The sequence below is a fragment of the Polypterus senegalus genome, chromosome 1, assembly GCF_016835505.1.
Source record: "Polypterus senegalus isolate Bchr_013 chromosome 1, ASM1683550v1, whole genome shotgun sequence".
In the NCBI taxonomy this organism is placed as follows: domain Eukaryota; kingdom Metazoa; phylum Chordata; class Cladistia; order Polypteriformes; family Polypteridae; genus Polypterus; species Polypterus senegalus.
Window position 1 is genome coordinate 197,399,281 of NC_053154.1, and position 20,649 is coordinate 197,419,929.

Here is a 20,649-nt window from a genome sequence, read left to right on the forward strand (position 1 = left end):
TAACAAAGTTCAAGTAGTGACTTCAACAGTATTTAATAAAATAAACAAAATAGAATTCCCTGAAAGAAATACACTTAAATACACTTTCAAATTTTCAAAATAAATAGATCTCATATAGTCCACATCAGGAGATATCAAAAATAAATACAAAAGAAGAATATACTTGTGTGGTGATCTTACAGCTCGCAAAGGGAATCTCAAAAATAAAAATGAAAGTGTATTAGAAATTAAACTTGTTAGAGGTTGAGACAACAAATTACATCAGAGCACACTTGTTATTTGATTCCACATTTTTTGATTATACTGGAAGTCTTGAACTGTCACATTATCAGGAGAAAATGGAGTTCTGTCACAGACAGTAAAATTATATGGTTTAAGTTGACAGGTACAACATGAATGATGTACAGTTTGACAACTATAAAGGAAACTATGTTTTTTGACATGCAAAACTGCGTCCTTGTGGACATTTTTGGTACATTAAACAAAACTGATTTCTTTAAAAAAACTAAAACTAGGAAATGACAAAAATCAAAAACTAAAAAAGTATATTAAAACTAGAAAACCTCTTAAGCTCTTATCCTGGTTAAGTCTGTAAGAAAATGGGCTGTTCATTTTATTATTTTATTTTTCAAACTAGCTATTTTAAAACATCAAATTAAGACTGGGTGACAGAGTACAGTAGTAGGAGACCTATGAAGAGAAGGATCTAATTTGAATTGTGCTGGTAGAACTAGTTTAGAGGTGACAGATCAAATAATTTTATAGAAACCAAAAAAAGTACACATTATATTTTGAAACAGAACCCTTAAATATTTTACTTTATTTGTTGGCTTTCCATCAGCACACCATACCATGACCAGAATGTAAAATTTGGTAATCAAAATATAAAACTGATTTTCAATAAAAATTTTGCAAATGGTGTTTTTTTGCTAAACAAAATGACCTTTCCCTAACAAGATAAATGAATGTCTGGATGTGGAAAAAAGACTAGTATGGCGTTGATATATATACATACTAAAACATTCCCCCTCCAAAACATCCTGAAAAATTCTGTTAATAAAAGAATGGAATACAGTAGAGTTGTTTCGCAATCCATAGAGTATGACTTGGTATTTATAGTACCCTGAAGCTGTGTTAAACACTTTCCCCATGTGTCACCATCTCTCTCTACCTTTTGTATTTATTTAACTTAAAATTAAACCACAACAAACAAAACACAATTCAATCAAGGATCCGTCTTACTGGGTTCTGGAAATTGAACATACTTTAAAATTACATCACTTAGTGCAACCCCTTCCCATATGCTACATTCACGCTGTGGCTAAAAGCGACTCAGTTCTCATTTTAGCTCAGACCCTTTTTTTTGTTTTGACTTTATAATTATAAATTAAGTAATTCAAGCCTGATATGAGTGTGTACAGATATCTATTCTAAATGTTTTCCACATACACAAAAAAAAATAAAAACAAATTTATCACAGAGATGCAACCGAATAGACCACAAAGAACGGCAACAGCCGCTGTTACTACTTAACATTGTTTTTACTGCTGAACATCTGCAGACAATAGTCTGCTGATTTCACAGAGTCAAAGGCAGGTATTCAAGTACTTATGTCAATGTCTGTCTGCAGGGCTCTCTTGAGAAAGTATACACAAGTACACTATTTGTGTTAAAAAATAAATAAATAAAAAAAACCATGTCACAATTGTGTATCAAGTCTGCCACCTCACTTGCTTTCCACTGGCATGCTAATTTAGTACTGTCCTCCACCCTTATTCTTCACCCAGAGATGGGTGACAAAGGTTGTGTAAAAAATGATGAAAATTTCCACATAATTTCTATTCCAATTCAAACATTTAAACGTAGATCATATTAAAGTCTCATTTGTCTGCATCAGATTTACTACCATATATGAACATGGTGTAAGCCCAATCTGAATTTTTTTTTCACTTAACTAAAAAAACCCATATGTGCCACATGGGTGAAGAAATCAGAAATGAGTTGCAGTGTGACTGTAGCTATGTACGGGAGACTTGGAACCATTATGAGATGTAACCAGAAGTAAAAAATAATTTTGATAATTGTGATTTGTGAGCCTAATTGTGTTAGCATACATGGAGCTAATGTAACAACAGTTCTTTTTGGCAGGGATCTTGATTAATTAACACTAGAATCCCTAAAGCCCGTGAAAATTTTCATTGTCCCATCCTCCATTTAACCTGTATGAAGGCACCACACAGCAAAATTCTCAGAGCTTAAGTCTGTGTTGATGTTTTCATTAGGGAATTGTATTGGTAAATTATATCTCATTGTTTGAAATACACGCATTTCATTCTGTGTAAATGTAGGATGACATAAGAGACGTGAGGCAACAAAAGTTGTATGCCTAGCTAAAACAGAATTTGTTGATATGTTATAGTAAAAATGGCATAATGCTGACATGAAGTGTAGAATGTGTAACGTTCAAATATCAAACAAACACTTTCACAAAAGGTATTACAAAACAAGTGTGCTTTTATTCAAGAGTAAAACCAAATAAAAATAAGTCCTTTAAATGACATGTGGCTGTGAATGAGTAAAAACTGAAGTCCAAATATCATTTGGTGCAAAATAAAGACATTTGCATGCATGTGTGTGCTTGTGAGTTTAATTCTGAACCAGTTATGTCTGATAGACAAGCAGGTATCACAGTGGAAATGCAGCAGCTACAAAGCCATCCAGAGGAGGTGCAGAGCATAGAGCATCTGCCTCACACCCAAAGTGGTCATGGGTTCAAGCCCCAGGTCCTCCCTTGGTGGAGTGCTTTGAGAAGTGAGCTATTATTATATAATAAAAACATGCATTTGATTTTAGCCTGTAACAGTTGGTGTAAATTTATGGTACTTGTAAAGGAAGGGATAAAAGCAGATACACAAATGCTAGTGAATCAAAACTTGTTAGTATCTTGTTGAACAAACAGACACCACAATGTCTATGTACAGTAGTTAATAAACTTTAGCAGTAGTAGCAGTAGTAGTTTCTTTCTTCTTCATGGAAGAAAAAGTAGCAACATTAAACAATGGAATGAACCAGTTTCACTTCCGCTTTGTGGTACAGCCATTGTTTGCCCCAAGATTAGGACACTGTGTGTGCAATGATCTATAGTTTATTTAATTATTGCTAGTTTGTTTGTTGTATTTTGTATGTGGCATTCATTCCATGTGCATATTTTATTGTATGGTCCACAAAACAACTGCCTCACAGGTCAGATCACATTTTTGACCGCAATAATCACTCTACCATAGTTGGTGTCATCAGGGACACTTAAAAGGCCATTGCATCAATATGATGCATTCAGAATTAGTCCAATTGCTCCCTCATCCTTGAATTCAGAGCATCTTTGGGAGTTTGGTGAAGCTTCCAGATTTTTCGGTAATTTTTCCACAAATCACAGCAAAGCGAACTCCACAGGGTTCACTCATCACTATTTGTGATATTGAATGCTCAAACTGATAAACTTTATTGCTGTTTTGCAAATCTTCACTTATTTTGAATTTGATGCCTGCAACACGTTCCAAAAAAGCTGGGACAGGGGCATGTTTACCACTGTGGTATATCACCTTTCCTTTTAACAACACACAATAAGAGTTTGGGAACTGAGGACACTAATTGTTGAAACTGTGTAGGTGGAATTCTTTCTCATTCTTGCTTGATGTACAACTTCAGTTGCTCAACAGTCCGGGGTCTCTGTTGTTGTTGTCACACACGTGTGCATGGGAAGCAGCTGAAGGGCTTGGACAATACTGTTTATACATCTGCCCAGGGGGGGGCGGGGTACGCTGACGCTCTTTCTGAGTTCTCTGCAGGTCTTACCCGGGAAATCCCACCAGGAGCCGCCATTTCCAGGAAGGACACACCACCTCCGGTTCCGGCCCCAAGAATGAGGTCACTTCGGTTCCGGCCCCAAGGGTGATGTCACTTCCAGTTCCGGCCCAGAGGACGACATCATTTCCGCCCTCTGAGCTATAAAGCTCACTGCCTTTGCTTAGGCAGGCAGTTCTGTCTTGGACTCTGTTGTGTAAACAACTGTTTTGAAATGTCTCGAATTCTATTGCAGCCAGGAAACCGCATTAAACGGGTGGCTGCCCCAAACCTTTTCACGCCTCTGGTCTCCAGTTATTACAGTGGCGTAGTCGGCAGGATGGTGTCCCCGAAGAACCCGGGACACGGACCTTTAAGGAACCAGGTGGGTGAGTACCGGGGCCGAGTTTCGGGGCAGGGAGTGCGCCGGAGGGTCAGGAAGGACGCGGTGCAGGCTCTGCTCCACGAGCATAACCCGGGGCTACCAACCCATCTCGTGGAGAAGGTAGAGGGACCCACAGGCGTGGGCTGGCTTCTGGGGAAAACACACGAGTGGCTCAGTATGCTCTTCTGGGTAGGAAAGCCGAGCCGCCCATCGGGACCAAGGTCCCTGTTAACGATGGGCTGTCCCCAGGCCGGCAGGTAAAGAATATAATAGACTGGGAGTTTAACCCAACGAAAGGCCTGTCAGAGCAGGCTATGGATCTCTGGCAACAGGTGGGTGAGTGGCTACGGCCATTTGATTTGACCCCCTTGCAAATAGTGCAGCAAGTGGCCTGTTTTTTGCTGCTACAGCGAATACCCCAGGAATTTGCCCAGCCGCCTGGGGAGAATTCCATTCCTGGACGAGCTGCTACAGCTCCTGCAACCCAGAGGCCGGCTGTGAAACCGGGAGGGCAGACCAGCCGCTCTGTGGACTACCGGGAGTTATGTCCTACAAAACAGTCCCTTCCACGCAATCCAGAGCCTGTTCGAAGTCGCCGGCCGTCTGGCTTGCGACCTGTCGGGAACAAGGCGGACCGTAGGGGACAATGGCGGGTTGTTTGTGTGCCCTTAGCAATCCCCTGGCGGATAAACATACGGGAGAGCTTATTATTAATGGACATATGGTAACAGCGCTGTTTGATTCCGGCAGTAACGTGTCTGTCGTTGCTCGCCGTTTTGTTCTACCGCAACAATGGATTAAAAAGACCAGTCTAAAATGTATACACGGAGATATCCGCCGTACAATACCGCCCGTGTTACGTATGTCTCGGAGGAACCCTTCGCGGCTTACGAAGCGGTACACCCGGATCCTCCGTTTCCCGTAATCCTCGGGCGGGACTGGTCTGACAGTAACCGCGGTAGTTTAGAAAGCATTCCCCGAAAAGCTTTTGGCCTCGTTATAGATGATAAAGACTCATCTCAAGCTGCTTCCACACCGTGTAATCAGCCGACAGGGAGTGGGCGGTAGGCCAAGAGAGTGACGAAGATACTCCCGGACCGTCGCGGGCTACTACGTCATCCACTAGCGCCCCGGCAGCGAGGGAGGATTCTCCGCCCCTTGAGGTCAGACCGACCCGCTCTCTGAGTTGCACTTTCAGTTTAGAGCGACTCCGGCTTCTTTCAAGAGAGAACAGTGGAATGACGACTCTCTGAAGCACATAAAGAATGCAGTGGTTCTCGTTAACGCCAACGCACGCATTTGCCCATGCCACAGGGACCTCACTTTGTCATGGATAATGAATTATTGTATCGGGTTGCTGAACATGAGGGGAAGGTCCGGAAGTTGTTGCTAGTCCCGCGGACCTACCGGCGGCAGGGTTGCGAAGTTAGCCCACTCTCACCTTCTTGGAGGCCATCTCGGCTCCGATAAAACATTAGAGCGCATTAAGCTCCGTTTTTTTTGGCCGGGGATTAATGAGGAGGTTCGCCGCTTTTGCATTTCCTGCCGGAGTGTCAACTGCGGCAAATTCCTAGGAAGGACCGTGCTCCTCTGATTCCCCTTCCCCTTATTGGCGTTCCTTTGACAGGATTGGGGTGGATATAGTAGGACCCTGGAGCCCTCAGCCGAGGATATAAATATATACTCGTCCTCGTGGATTATGCAACCCGATTCCCTGAAGCCGTTCCATTGCGCTCGGCTACCACTAAAAATATTGCACGGGAACTAGTAGGAGTCTTTTCACGCGTGGGCATTCCTAGAGAAGTCCTGACGGACCAAGGAACGCCTTTCACCTCGGAAACGTTCAAGGAGACTGCCAAGTTACTGAAAATAAAGCATTTAAAAACCTCGGTGTATCATCCTCAAACCGATGGGCTAGTGGAGAGATTCAATCAAACTCTCAAGCAAATGCTACGTAAGGTAGTCAGCAAGGATGGGAGGAATTGGGACCAACTCCTCCCCTTGTCCTCTTTGCCTACCGGGAAGTCCCTCAAGCCTCTACGGGGTTCTCTCCCTTTGAATTACTATACGGAAGACAGCCCCGGGGCTTATTAGATATTTTAAAAGAGGGCTGGGAAGGGGAGGCACAGCCCTCCACTAACATTTTGGAGTATATCGCCCAGTTGCGCGATAGATTTGATGTAATAAGACCTATACTAAAAAGTCATATCGAGGAGGCACAATCAGCACAGGCCCGCCTGTATGACCGTGGAACGACTCTCCGGGAGTTCCAACAGGGGGATCGCGTCATGGTATTGGTTCCTACTTCACACTCTAAACTGCTCGCACATTGGCTAGGCCCCTCTGAAATTAAGGAGAGGAAGGGATTGGTCGACTATTTGGTGAAACAGCCCAATCGCCGACCAGCTGAGCGAATATATCATGTAAACCTGCTGAAACCGTGGAAGGAGAGGGATCCCGATCCCTCCTCCGGACAGCCCTGCTCTCTCTTGCGAAGTAAGTGCCCTTAATTTCGCGAACAGCTATCTCCCAGACAGAGACAGGAGCTCGAAGCAGCTATCCGCTCGGTCCCAGAGGTGGTAAGTGAACAACCAGGTCGGACCTCTCTGATTGCGCACGACATAGTGACTGACCCGGGGGTGATCGTCCGTGGCGACCCTACAGACTCCGGAGGCAAAGAAAGTAGAAGTGGAACTGGAAATCAAGCGAATGCTGGCACTAGGAGTGATCGAGGAAAGTAGTAGTCCCTGGTCCAGCCCCATCGTCTTGATTGCTAAGCCTGACGGCAGTTGGAGGTTTTGCAATGACTTCCGTCGGCTCAACCAAGTTTCCCGATTTGATGCTTATCCCATGCCTCGCGTGGACGACCTCCTCGAGACTGGGACCAGCCAAATTCTTGACTACACTTGACATGACAAAGGGGTACTGGCAGGTTCCTTTAACGGAGTCCCGAAGGAAAAACGCGCTTAGCACTCCTAGCGGACACTGGCAGTATCGTGTCCTTCCATTCGGGTTACACGGGCCTGCGACTTTTCAGCGCCTGGTGGACAAAGTGCTCCGCCCCATAACTCGTTCTGTGCTGCCTATCTGGATGACGTTGTCATCTATTCCAGCACCTGGAAGGAGCACATACAGCAGGTCACAGCAGTATTACGGACATTGAGAGGCGGGCTCGCATCAACCCCAAGAAATGTTACTTCGGTTTGAGAGAAGCCAAATATTTGGGCTACCTAGTGGGCCTGGGTACTGTGAGGCCACAGTGTTCCAAGTTGCAAGCCATAATGGCCTGGCCCGTCCAAACCAAGCGGCAAGTCCAATCCTTTCTCGGTTTGGCGGGTACTACCGCCGGTTTGTGCCTCGTTTCTCCGAGAGCGCGCCCTTGACCGACTTGACAAAGAAAAGAGCTCCTAATACGGTGGTATGGTCTGATAAAGCGGGGGCTGCATTCAGTGACTTAAAAAGGGCTCTGACTTCAGCACCTATCTTAATCTCCCCTAACTTCTCTCTCCCTTTTGTCCTCCAGACGGACGCTTCGGACACAGGCTTGGGAGCCGTGTTGAGCCAAAGCGTCGACGGTGTTGAACACCCCGTTATGTACCTGAGCGGAAACTGTTGGACCGGGAGACCAGGTACGCGGCGGTGGAGAAGGAGGCTTTGGCGATCAAATGGGCGGTGACGCAGCTGCGGTACTACCTCTTGGGTCGCGTGTTCACTCTGGTGACGGATCATGCGCCTTTAAAGTGGATGGCCCTTCACAGGGAGTCGAATCCGCGGGTCACGAGGTGGTTTCTTGACCTGCAGCAGTACAAATATACGCTGCTCATCGACAGGGGTCCCTTCATGCCAACGCCGATGCCCTCTCCGGGCCCACGACCTCTCGGTGCAGGTCGCCCGACCCGACGGGTCTGGGCTGAGGGGGGAGTCTTGTCACACACGTGTGCATGGGAAGCAGCTGAAGGGCTTGGACAATACTGTTTATACATCTGCCCAGGGGGGGGCGGGGTACGCTGACGCTCTTTCTGAGTTCTCTGCAGGTCTTACCCGGGAAATCCCACCAGGAGCCGCCATTTCCAGGAAGGACACACCACCTCCGGTTCCGGCCCCAAGAATGAGGTCACTTCCGGTTCCGCCCCAAGGGTGATGTCACTTCCAGTTCCGCCCAGAGGGCGACATCATTTCCGCCCTCTGAGCTATAAAGCTCACTGCCTTTGCTTAGGCAGGCAGTTCTGTCTTGGACTCTGTTGTGTAAACAACTGTTTTGAAATGTCTCGAATTCTATTGCAGCCAGGAAACCGCATTAAACGGGTGGCTGCCCCAAACCTTTTCACGCCTCTGGTCTCCAGTTATTACATTGTATTTTGCGCTTCATAATGCGCCACACATGTTTAATGGGAGACAGGTCTGGACTGCAGGCAGGCCAGTCTAGTGCCCGCACTCTTTTACTACGAAGCCACACTGTTGTAACACATGCAGAATGTGGCTTCGCATTGTCCTGCTGAAATAAGCAGGGATGTCCCTGAAAAAGACGTCACTTGGATGGCAGCATATGTTGTTCCAAAACCTGCATGTACCTTTCAGCATTAATGGTGCCTTCACAGATGTGCAAGTTACCCATGCCATGGGCAGTAACACACCCCATACCATCACAGATGATGGCCTATGAACTTTGCGCGGATAACAATCCGGATGGTCCTTTTTCTCTTTGGCCCGGAGGACACAACGTCCATGATTTCCATAAACAATTTGAAATGGACTCGTCAGACCACATCACACTTTTCCACTTTGCGTCAGTCCATCTCAGATGAGCTCGGGCCCAGAGAAGCTGGCGGCGTTTCTGGGTGTTGTTGATATATGGCTTTCGCTTTGCATGGTAGAGTTTTAACTTGCACTTGTAGATGTAGTGACGAACTGTGTTAACTGACAATGGTTTTCTGAAGTATTCCTGAGCCCATGTGGTAATATCCTTTACAGAATGATGTTGGTTTTTAATGCAATGCCACCTGAGGGGTCGAAGGTCACAGGCATCCAGTGTTGGTATTTGGCCTTGCCGCTTACATGCAGAGATTTCTCCAGATTCTCTGAATCTTTTGATGGTATTATGGACAGTAGATGATGAAATCACTAGATTCCTTGCAATTGTACGTTGAGAAACATTTTTCTTAAATTGCTGGACTATTTGCCCACGCAGTTGTTCACAAAATGGTGAACCTCGCCCCATCCTTGCTTGTGAACGACTGAGCCTGGGGATGCTCCTTTTATACCCAATCATGACAAACACCTGTTTCACATTAACCTGTTCACCTGTGGAATGTTCAAAACAAGTGTTTTTTGAACATTCCTCAACTTTCCCAGTCTTTTGCTGCCTCTGTCCCAGCTTTTTTGGAACGTGTTGCAGGCATCAAATTCAAAATGAGTGAAGATTTGCAAAACAACAATAAAGTTTATCAGTTTGAACATTAAATATCTTGTCTTCGTAGTGTATTTAATTGAATATAGGTTGAACAGGATTTGTAAATCATTGTATTTTGTTTTTATTTACATTTTACCCAACGTCCCAGCTTCATTGGAATTGGGGTTGTACATGGCAGACAAGGGTAATCTTAAAAGAAAACATGCTCTTTTGCAAAACAATGTCCAGGGAAGAGACTAGGCTATTCAACAAATTATTGTCAAATTTTGAAAATGCTTTACCATTCATTGTAAGAAATATTTTACTTTTTTCTAATGTTGGAAAATATAAGACATTGTTTTCACATTGAGTTACAAAGAATTGGTTATAAGTCCTTCAGTCAAGCAAGATAAGTCAATTTATTACTGTATAATCTTATCCCATCTGGTGTTACTCAGACACTTAGTATATAGCTAGATATATTTCCCCAAAAACAGTTACTGTGGCATGTTCCCTAAACCCATGTCCTACTAAGGCCAGTTCATGATAGCATCATAAACTGGAGTATGTCCCTGAGAGATATTATTTCTTAAACACAGGTGTTCGTGTCTTTTTCTGTGTACATTTTGTCTTTTAAAAGTCTTTGGTTCATTCTGGGCTTGTGCGGAGCTTTAAGCCTGTCTCTTGAGTTTGCCAACCATGTTGGTAGGCCTGTTCCGTGGGTTCAGACCTGTGGAGAAGGCAGGTCTTGCTTTTTATTGTTTTCTAAGAACTGCAACCTTTTTTGATTTGATATTTAAGTAGCAGGATCATAACAAAATTAACAAAAGTATTAACATAAAAAAATTACAAAAAATAATCAATGTAATGTCACAAAATAATTCAACTTAACAAAAGAAAACTGAGACAAAAGATAGAGCCCTGGTTAAACATAATATAATAAAACCTAAAGAAACAGCCAAAATTTTTTAGGCCTAAAAATGCAAAAATACAAAAATCTCTAAAAAATAAGATGAGAACACAAAGAACACAATTCACATAAAGCAAAACCAACCTGACAAAAACACATAGACCCGCAGGTAGCAGACCTGTCGGAGACCTCGCATTTGTAAAGAGTAGAATGAAAATGACAAACTAAACGGAAGCAATTAACAAACAGGAAAAAAATTGGCAAAAAAACAATTAAATACAAAAAGAAAAAAACTAGCAAACACATTCTTACGAAGAAATAAATTTACAAAAAATAACAAATTTAACAAGCAGAAAATAAGTGAAACTAAGACCAAGAGTGGAGCCCAATTAAAACCGTAACAAATAATAGCAGAAGTGGTTATAGCAGTGACTCTTAAATTTACTTGTAAAAGCTCCAAGCTGTGCAGACAGTTGATGAATGATTAGGGAATACTCAGATGATCAAGACTTCAAATGCAGCACTTAAGAGACCCCAAGTTAAATTCACTGGTTTGTTGCCTGGTGAGTCTCAGGAAGGATCCTGGCATGGATCAGTTTATGGAATTGGGGAAAGCGAATGCAGATGGTGTTGCCAGTGACTCAGCTGGTAGGACAACTGTTTAGGTGGAGGATGCAGCAGAGAAAAGTTCATTGAAGGTGTGGAAAATCAGAGAGGCAGTAGAGGTGTTAGAGGGAGGGCGGTGAAGGAGATGGCCTTCAGTAAACCTCATGTGAAACTCAGGAAACTTTCACCTTCCCTCAAAATCTTCCACAGAATCTTTTGCTTGTTCCAGATGGAGTTAGTGTGTACTGTCTTCGACTGACTCAAAGAGACAGTAAGAGTTTAAGAGTAAGGACTGCGAAAATGAAATGTAATGCATCAGGTCTGTAACCTAAAGTCTATCCTACTCGAAATAGTCTGTGACCACACATAGTTTTATCCAAAACTTGCAAGATGGGTTAGTAGGTAAGTTGACCTTTATACCGTCACTTTAAATAACATAACAAACTGCACTTACTCGAGTGTCTCTAGGAAAGATTCCAAAGGGAAATTATGGCCGCAAATGAATGTGCCTATAACAAAACAAAAAGGTGCTGTAGCAAAATGCAAAAATAGTTTAACTTTTAATGGGCACATTCTTTTTCATTACTTGGGATAAAAATACTAGCTAGATGTATACTTCATCATTAAAAATTTAAAGAAAACAATCAATCACAAAATTGAAGGAATTGCTCCACTGGGGACGCAAGTCGATGTTTGCTGATCATCCCAGAATAACTCTCACATGAAGCACCACCATGCACAGTTTCTGGTCTGACACAAAGTGTGTGAGGCTCACATCAGGTAGTGGCCTGCCAAGCCTACTACAATCAATTGTCGCTGGGTTGAAATCCTCCATAGCTTTTGTTAATGAACTGCCTCTCTACCAGGGATATGCCACTGTAGTAGGGTAGTAGACAGGTCTTTAAAAGAAGTGCTGTTTGCTGCATTTAAAAAATTACCATCTACAGAAAAGATTTTACTCACAAAATTATTATATTATAAAGGCTTATAATTTCAGACAGAAAACCACAATTTATAACTTTATAGTAGAAATAATTTTGTGCCAAGTTTGGCAAAAAAAGTTCAAGTGACTTTAAGCTACCATCTTGAGGGAAATGAACAGATGAGTATGAAACAGAAATGAGAGCATTTTTAGGGGAGAAATCTGCTTTACGTTCTTCAAGTACTGGTTGTAAGGAAATTGAGTCCACAGCAGAGTTCCAGATTGACTAGGGCACAACCTTCATATCTAGGACAATCAGGAAGACTGCTCCTCTGCATTATGCCCCTCAAGACATCCATTTGTTATCCCAGACAGACAGCCTTGTGGAGCACTTCAATAAGTCATTGAAAGAAATGTTACAGAAGGTGGTACAGGAGGACAGGAGAGACATGAATCAACTTCTCCCTTTGTCTATCATGAGGTCCCACAGGCCTTTATGGGGTTTTCATCATTTGAGTTACTTGTTGAGGATCAGCCCCATAGACTATTTGACCTTGTATGGAAGAGTTGGGAGGATAAACAGGTGCCAGTATGTTGCTATTCTAATGGTTAAAGAACATCTGGAGAAAGGCCAGCATGCACAGAGTTTCTTTACAATTGTACACTGGGAGCTACTTTCGGTGCCAGGGTCATGGTGCCAGTCCCCACATCCCAACCTAAACACTTTGCCCACTGGTAATAGCTTTATGAGGTAAATAAAAGAAAGAGACTGATCAATTATCTCATGATCCAAACCATGAGATACCAAATGCCTCCCCCCAGTAATAAGTCTACCACATGAACCTGCTTAGGCCATGGAAGAAGTGTGAGGTGGGAGTTAGGTCCACCACCAGCATGATGCTCTTCATGGACATGGGAGAGCTTACTTATTTGGGAGACTCTGCACCCCTGTCAGTGGAGTGATGTACAGATGCTGTGTCCCATGACACCCCCACTGCCTCCAGGAGGCAAAGAGTGCCAAAGTGGAACTTGAGATCATGTGAATGCTAGAACTGGAGGTTATTGAGGAAAGTCATAACCTCTGGTCGAGCCCTATCATTTACATTCCTGAGCCAGACAGAAGTTGGGGCTTCTGCAACAGCTTCCACTGGTTTAACAAAGTCTCCTGCTTAAATGCCTACACAATTCCAAGAATGGATGACCTACTCATGCTTGACAAGACAAAGGGGTATTGGCAGATGCTCTTAACAGACTTGGCAAAGAACAGAATTGCATTCAGCACCCCTAATGGAAAATAAAACTATTGAATCATACTTTTTTGGCTGCATGGCCTCCCAATTACCTTCCAATGTCTGGTGGACAAACTGCCATGGCCCCATAGTGACTATAGTGCTGCCTACAATAATGATGTCATCATATACTTCAGCACCTGGGAGGAGCATATTTCTCCATACATTTTAGCTGTCCATCAGACCATTTGCAAAGTGGGATTGAAAATCAATCTGAAAAGTGCTATTTTGGCCTCAAAAGAGACAAAAAGATCAGTTACCTGGGGTGTGTGGTGAGACAAGGAGACTTAAAACCACAGTGCTCAAAAGTTGCAGCCATTTGTGGCCACATCTGCAAACCAAAAGGAAGGTGCAAGCATTTGGCTACTACCAATGGTTTGTGCTGCGATTCTCAGAAAGAGCTAAACCTTTAACTGCTTTAACTCAAAAAAAGACTCCCAATACAGTGGTTTGATCCCTTAATGCCGAAGTGGCATTCAGTGACCTAAAGCAGGCTCTAACCTCAGCTCCATTATTACTGTCACCAGGCTTCTCTTTCTCTTTTATTCTCCAGATCAGCCATGCTGAAACTGATCATCGACAGAGCTGATCATCCCATCATGTACCTCAGTCAGGAACTGCTGGGCCCGGAGACAATGTATCCCACCATACTCCATAAGGTTCTGGCCATCACATGGGCCATCACCCATTTCCGTTAGAACTGTTGGGTGGCGAGTTTACCCTAGTGACAGATCACTCACTTCTGCAGTGGTTGGCACTGTATAAGGAGTCCAAACCCCGGATCATCCATTGATTCGTGGGGCTTCAGCCCTGCAGGTTCATGATTCGTCATCAAAAGAGTGCCCTCCATAATAATGTGGATGACCTCACTGCTGGGTCCACTCTTCCTACTGGAGATTCACTGATGGTGGGCTCTTATAAGGGACTCAGGTAAGATGGACAATATTGCCCCCAAGCGGGGGGGTGCCAATGACTGTACTTTTGGCTTCCTCTACAGTGTGGCCCTGTTGTCTGAAGACAATACTTAGCCCTGCTCCTGCTGGGCATCTGAAGCACCATTCCTTTAGGGACCAGGTTCTATATAAACAGGGCACTCAGAATGGAAGGGTCATCTTTGGACTGACTCAAGAGCCGGAGATAGAAATATCAGCTAGAAAGTTAGTCCTGATGAACTTTGTTTATTTTAACTGCTTTTTTTTAATGAAAAGAAACTAGCCAGCTTGGTACTCCAAAGATTTATAAAGCCTCCAATATTCTTTGATTCGCACAGTGTAGTTTTCTATTTGATATTTTGATATTTACTTGCTCAACTAATTCTTCAGTTCCCAGTTTGACTGCGCATTTGGAGTAGTTAAAGAATGTTGGTGAACCATTCAAGATAGTCTTTTGACTGCTAAACTTTCTGCTGAAATTTTCACTGACAGGAGATCTAAGATACTGTGCCCACAGATTACTGTATTGGGCGGAAGTCGTGTCTTGCTAAACAAGAATGTTGGCTTGCAAACTGGTAGTGAGATACAGTATACTGGATATTATACTATTATAAAGGATGTGAATCAAATTACATATCAGATGGCCCTTACAGCTCATAATATTCATTTACACACGCACACACTAGGCAACAGAGTCACCAATTAACCTATCAAACATCCATCCATCCACTACCAACCCGCTATATCCTAACTACAGGGTCAGGGTGCCAGCCCAATGCAGGGTGCGCACACACACACACACACAGCACACACTAGGGACAATTTAGGATCACCAATGCACCTAACCTGCATGTCTTTGGACTGTGGGAGGAAACCGGAGCACCCAGAGGAAACCCACGCAGACACAGGGAGAACATGCAAACTCCATGCAGGGAGGACCCGGGAAGCGAACCCAGGTCTCCTTACTGCCAGGCACCTATCAAACATACAGTATATTTGAAAAGAAAACCAGAGTATTCAGAACAAAAGCCCACAAAGACTTGGGAAAGCCATACAAAATCTGCAGAGGTAGTGCCTAAGCCAGGATTTGTAAAGTAGTACTGCTATCCACTGCTTCACCCATAAATACCATAACAACTGAATTGCTTTCAATCAGCTGCCATTTCATCTTATGCCTATCATCACAGCATAAAGAACATGCCTCATTTAATCAATCTTGACCTTATATGGTGCATTTTGTGTGCATTTAATGGATACATGTGGATGCAACAAATTGGCCAAGCATTTTCTACATCTGTAAGTGATGCCTCTGTAAATTAAATTATGTCAGACTCACTGTGCTGTCTGTTGTTGGATAATTGTCAGTTTACAAATTCTTTCTCATCCCTTGCCTTCACATTTAACTCTTTGTTAAACCCTTCCTTCAGTAGAATGTTTATAATTCATGTCAAACATATTAGGATGGCAAAAGGGCACTATAGAAATTTAATACTGAATTAAAACTACATTTTTTACCTAAAATCCTATAGAGAATAAGCTGTTTAAATGCTGGTTGTGTTTTGTTAAACCTATTGATGTTAGGTGCTGTTGGACATCATTTAATAGGAAAGGATCCAATGCTGAGTTGTAAATATAAGCTATAAAATATTGATAAGTACATTTCCCTTCTTTACTCTCTTCAGATTCATCTTTACATAAATCAAAAATACAAATAAATTAAATAAGAAATATTAATTAGATTTCTAAAATCATCTTGAGCTTTTCATTAACAACATGTACAAAATTCTGTAACAAATAAAGAGGTCTCATTCATTAAATGGGATGTGTGCATTCAGAGAAAGTGACAGGTATTAGCAGACTAAGTGTTTGCCTATGGGCTTTAGAAATTTGCAACATATGTATTTTTCTGACTTGATATACTATGTTAACCCCTGAGGTAAAATTGTCTTTTTGCATGACCTTTAAAGGTTAGAGTGCAGAGTCAACCATTGTACAGAGTCCCTGGAGCAATTTTCAGGTGAAGAGCGTTGCTCAAAGGCCTAACGGAATAGGATCCCCTCTGGCAATAATGGGACTTGAACTTTCCACATACCAGTGCAGATCCTTAGACACAGAGCCACCTCTCTGCCTGCCCTAACCACTAATATGTTCATTAGATCAAGCAGTGATTCAGCAACTGTCTTTCTTTCTCTGCAGTTTCATGTTTGTTCCTTCTATGGAATAATTCCTGACATCCCCTCAGTAAATCCCTTTCCAACAAATATGAATGTTGACTGAAAATAAAATTGTGGTGCACAGAATGGCATTATGTGTCATGTGCAACAACTGATTTGAGGAGGTATGGAAGAAAAACTGGTGGCATATTCTTGATGTCTGTGTGGTACACTACCTTTGAATACATAGAAAGATTACATTAATATTAAAGATTTCAACTTTCAATCTTTTTTTAAAGATTAATGTTGACTCATGACCTAGTGTACAGTATTTGTATGTTCACCCTGGTGTAAATAGTTGTCCCTGCCTTGCACCCTATGCTTGCTGGTATAGGATCCAGCTGCCCTGCAACCCTGCCCTGGATAAGCGGATTAGGAAAATGAATGGATGGACTAAAAATAGAAATATTACAAGCACCACACATAACATCCCGGCTTACCTGTATTGTCACCGCATGTTTCTGGCAAAAGCCAAATTGTCTTCGTCATCCAAAGGAAAAGCATGAAGTGGATCATTCTCCTTAGTTTACAAGTTGTAACTCCATGTGCAAGAGACTCTGGAAAAATGAGAAGCTGGCTGCACTCAGATTTTCTGGTTTCTCTGGTCAACCCCACAACACCTACTTGCTGGTGACATAGACATGTTTCCAGGCAACACAATTAAAGAGTTCCCTGAATGAGAAACTAAACTCAGGATCAGTATTGTCACATGTACAGAGTACAGTGCAGTTTAACCAGCATGCAACACATTGCCACTCTGATGCTAACTTTGTTAATAAAGCACAAAGGTTCCTGTTTGTTATGAAGCTGTTGACTTTCCACATAAATTACAAAAAGCTTACAATAATCCAAAGCAAAGTTTTTGGGTTTTGGTTAAGTTGCATAAATTTACCTGTGCAGTTCTGCTTTTAAAATGTTGGTCCTTATTACTGTTTCAGTAATTAAGTTAACTAATCCTTGCTTTGTGTCTTTTCCAGTAAAAACTACTGCTGGCTGTTCTAGAAAAATACTTATTTTTTATTGTTGTCCTGTTCACCTTGCTATGCCATCAAATACCTGCATACCTATCTAATTATGTTCCATATGTGTAATTTTGAAAATGCCCGTGTTAAATAGCAATATTGATGTAAAATACTTAGCGCTTCTGTGTATTTACCATGTGATCAGGTACTGACTTTGAGTTTTGTCCATTGTGATCTCATCTTTACCCCTTGGTAGTCATTCTCTAACTTTTTGCATGAGCAATAGGTACCTTGAAACAGTTTTGTTGTATTTTTATTGACTGAACTCCCAGTCTATATTTTCCATTTGTTGTCAACGTTACACTTGCTTGTAACGTTAATAGCAGTTGCATTTCATTGTTAAGTCCATTTTGTTTTTCAGCATTCTTATGGAATTTTTTTATTTTCTGTTTGTCCTGTACACTGCACTTACCTGCTAACCTTTAAAAAGGATGGTGGCATTTTCAAATTTATCTATGTTAATGTCAACTAAATCTCAAGTATGCTTGTCTTCTCTTTCAGTCAGCTGTCTTTCCTGCCTGTTTCCACTGGAAATGTAGCTTTTGACCTATTGAATGTCTTAGGAGAACAACGTTTTGCTAGAATGCAAAGGTAGTACAGCCTGTGGCTACATACTTTCTGGGTGAACATAAACCTCATACTCTATTAATATTTTATCAGCAAATCCCTGGATCCTTGTGTAAAAATGATTCTTTTTAACATAACATAACATTATTACATTCACATAATTAATTTCCCTGCAGCACGGAGTGCAAAGTGATGTTGAATTTTGGCTTGTGAGTTCATAATGGTACAGTAAACACTGTCACACATGTGCGTCAGAGGATTCCCTCACAGGGTCAAGGTATGGAATAATCCACCTGGGCCATAGGGGGCGTTGCCACGAACACTGTCTACAGTGACAGCAATTAGCTCCGCCCCTTCTGGCTCCATTTACATCAAACCCAGGCATTTCAGAAGAAGGCATCTTTTATTGGCCCAAGGAAGTTGCAGGATGGAGACATGCTACAGCCCTCAAATCTGCTTCAAAACACCCTTGAAGTGACACGCGCCTAAGCATGTGTTTTACATTTTCCTTTTTTTTTATTATTTTCTCTTTGTACAATGAATAAAAGGGGCTTGACTATCTGGTACTGTTGTTTCCTGCACCTGGGCACAACACACATAATTGTGAAATTGGCCTTACAGGCAGTAGAGAGTTCTGGTATTATGTAATTTTCTAACATTCCTAAATGAAATTCTTGTAATTTTTAAAAATGGCATTATTATTATTACACCCTCTTGACAAGCACCAAGTTAGTGAATGTGCCCCAGGCATCCATCTGTCGCAATGCACTTATTTGTAAACATTATCTGAAAGTAGTACATTTTGCTTTTGGAGAGAGACTTTTAGATATTTGACTAAGAAGTTCACTATCAAAAAAATGTATATTCTCTATCTGTATTAAAAAAGCTTATAAAAAAACAAAATCTCAATACAAATACAATAATAAAAGAGCATTATTTGTGCCATCTGAGGTTTTGCTGCAGGTTAGGGATCCTACAAGGATATACGTGTAATAATTGATCACAGATTACCCAGTGTGGGTACTAAAGGCGACCCTGTCCAATCACACTTATAATTAACTTCTTCCATTACTTTATAAGAATACATTTTCCTACTTTTTCTTGTTTATTTTTCTAGGTCAAGCCTGTCAAATAACATCATTTCTTTTTCATGTTTAAATTCCTGTTCATGTTTAAATTTCTGTTCTAAGATGCCGCAAACTGTTCTGCTGCAATGGGCACCTGGAGCATAAAATCTATGTGTTGAGATCATTTTCCAAATTACCTTTAAAATGGCATGTATGACATTAACCTTGTAGAAATTACTTGAATGGTATCATGAGTATTATGGAAATGTATGTCACTCGTAACCCAACCATTACCCTCCAGCCCACCAGTGAGACATTTGTTGTGTATGGTTATTGCAGTCTTAAGTCACTTTTCTGTTTACTTCTCAGTTTGAATTGTATTCACTGACTTTGACGAATGAACTAACTGGTAGCATTTTTGAGGTTGGTACTGCTCTGTCACAACTTGAGAATATAGGTTTCGAAATGACATTCATTCTGGATGTTATCTGTAACATGACTGCCCATTATCCATGTTTGCCTACATATTTTTCTGATTCTTCTTCTTCCACATCTCAACGACATACACATTAGTGATTTTTACCAGCTCTGTATTGGCAGCATTCAACCCTGGTGTTGAAGCTCAAAACTCTTAACCCACCTCACCACCTTACCACCGTACCTGAACATCGTCTATGTCAGTAACATATCAGGTCCAGGGACTGAAGTAGAAAAAAGTCCAGAGCTGTATCTCCGGTCTACTCCAGATTCCTTTTTGCTCACCTGTGTATTACAGACGAGTATTTCTTCTGATAGCACTGTTAATAAACATCAATTCAATATTTCTGAAAAACTTGTTATTTTGTGCCAAAAAGGTGATATTTAACTGAAAGTTTTAAAGTTGCAAATTTGCAGCAGATTAAAGACTGAAAAGGAGATCCTTCGTTCAGTTTTGGTGTTGTTTGGTGCATCCAACCTGCTATAGTGGCCTTGATGTTTACCACATTGTTGTTCATGTCAATAGATAGATAGATAGATAGATAGATAGATAGATAGATAGATAGATAGATAGATAGATAGATAGATAGATAGATAGATAGATAGGTACAAGTTTAATTGACCCGATGTTGGTGACTCCCTCAGAATTGAACCGCATGTTGCTGCTAAAGCTGCTAGAAGTGATGATCCCCTTTCCTGATTATCTGTAAGGTCAGTCTAATTACTCTTGACTGCTGCATTTATGACTTGTTTGAAGTGTTTGCTCAAATTATTATTATTTTTGAAACTGTATGGTTTACTTTTTAGAATATTAGAACAATCTAGACGATAACAGGCCATTCAGCCCAACAAAGCTCACCATTCCTATCCACTTTATTCTTCTAAAATAACATCTAGACAAGTTTTAAAAGCCCTAAAGTCCTACTGTCTACCACTCTACCTGGTAGCTTATTCCATGTATCTTTGGTTCTCTGGGTGAAGAGAAACTTCCTAATGTTTCTGCGAAATTTACCCTTAACACGTTTCCAAT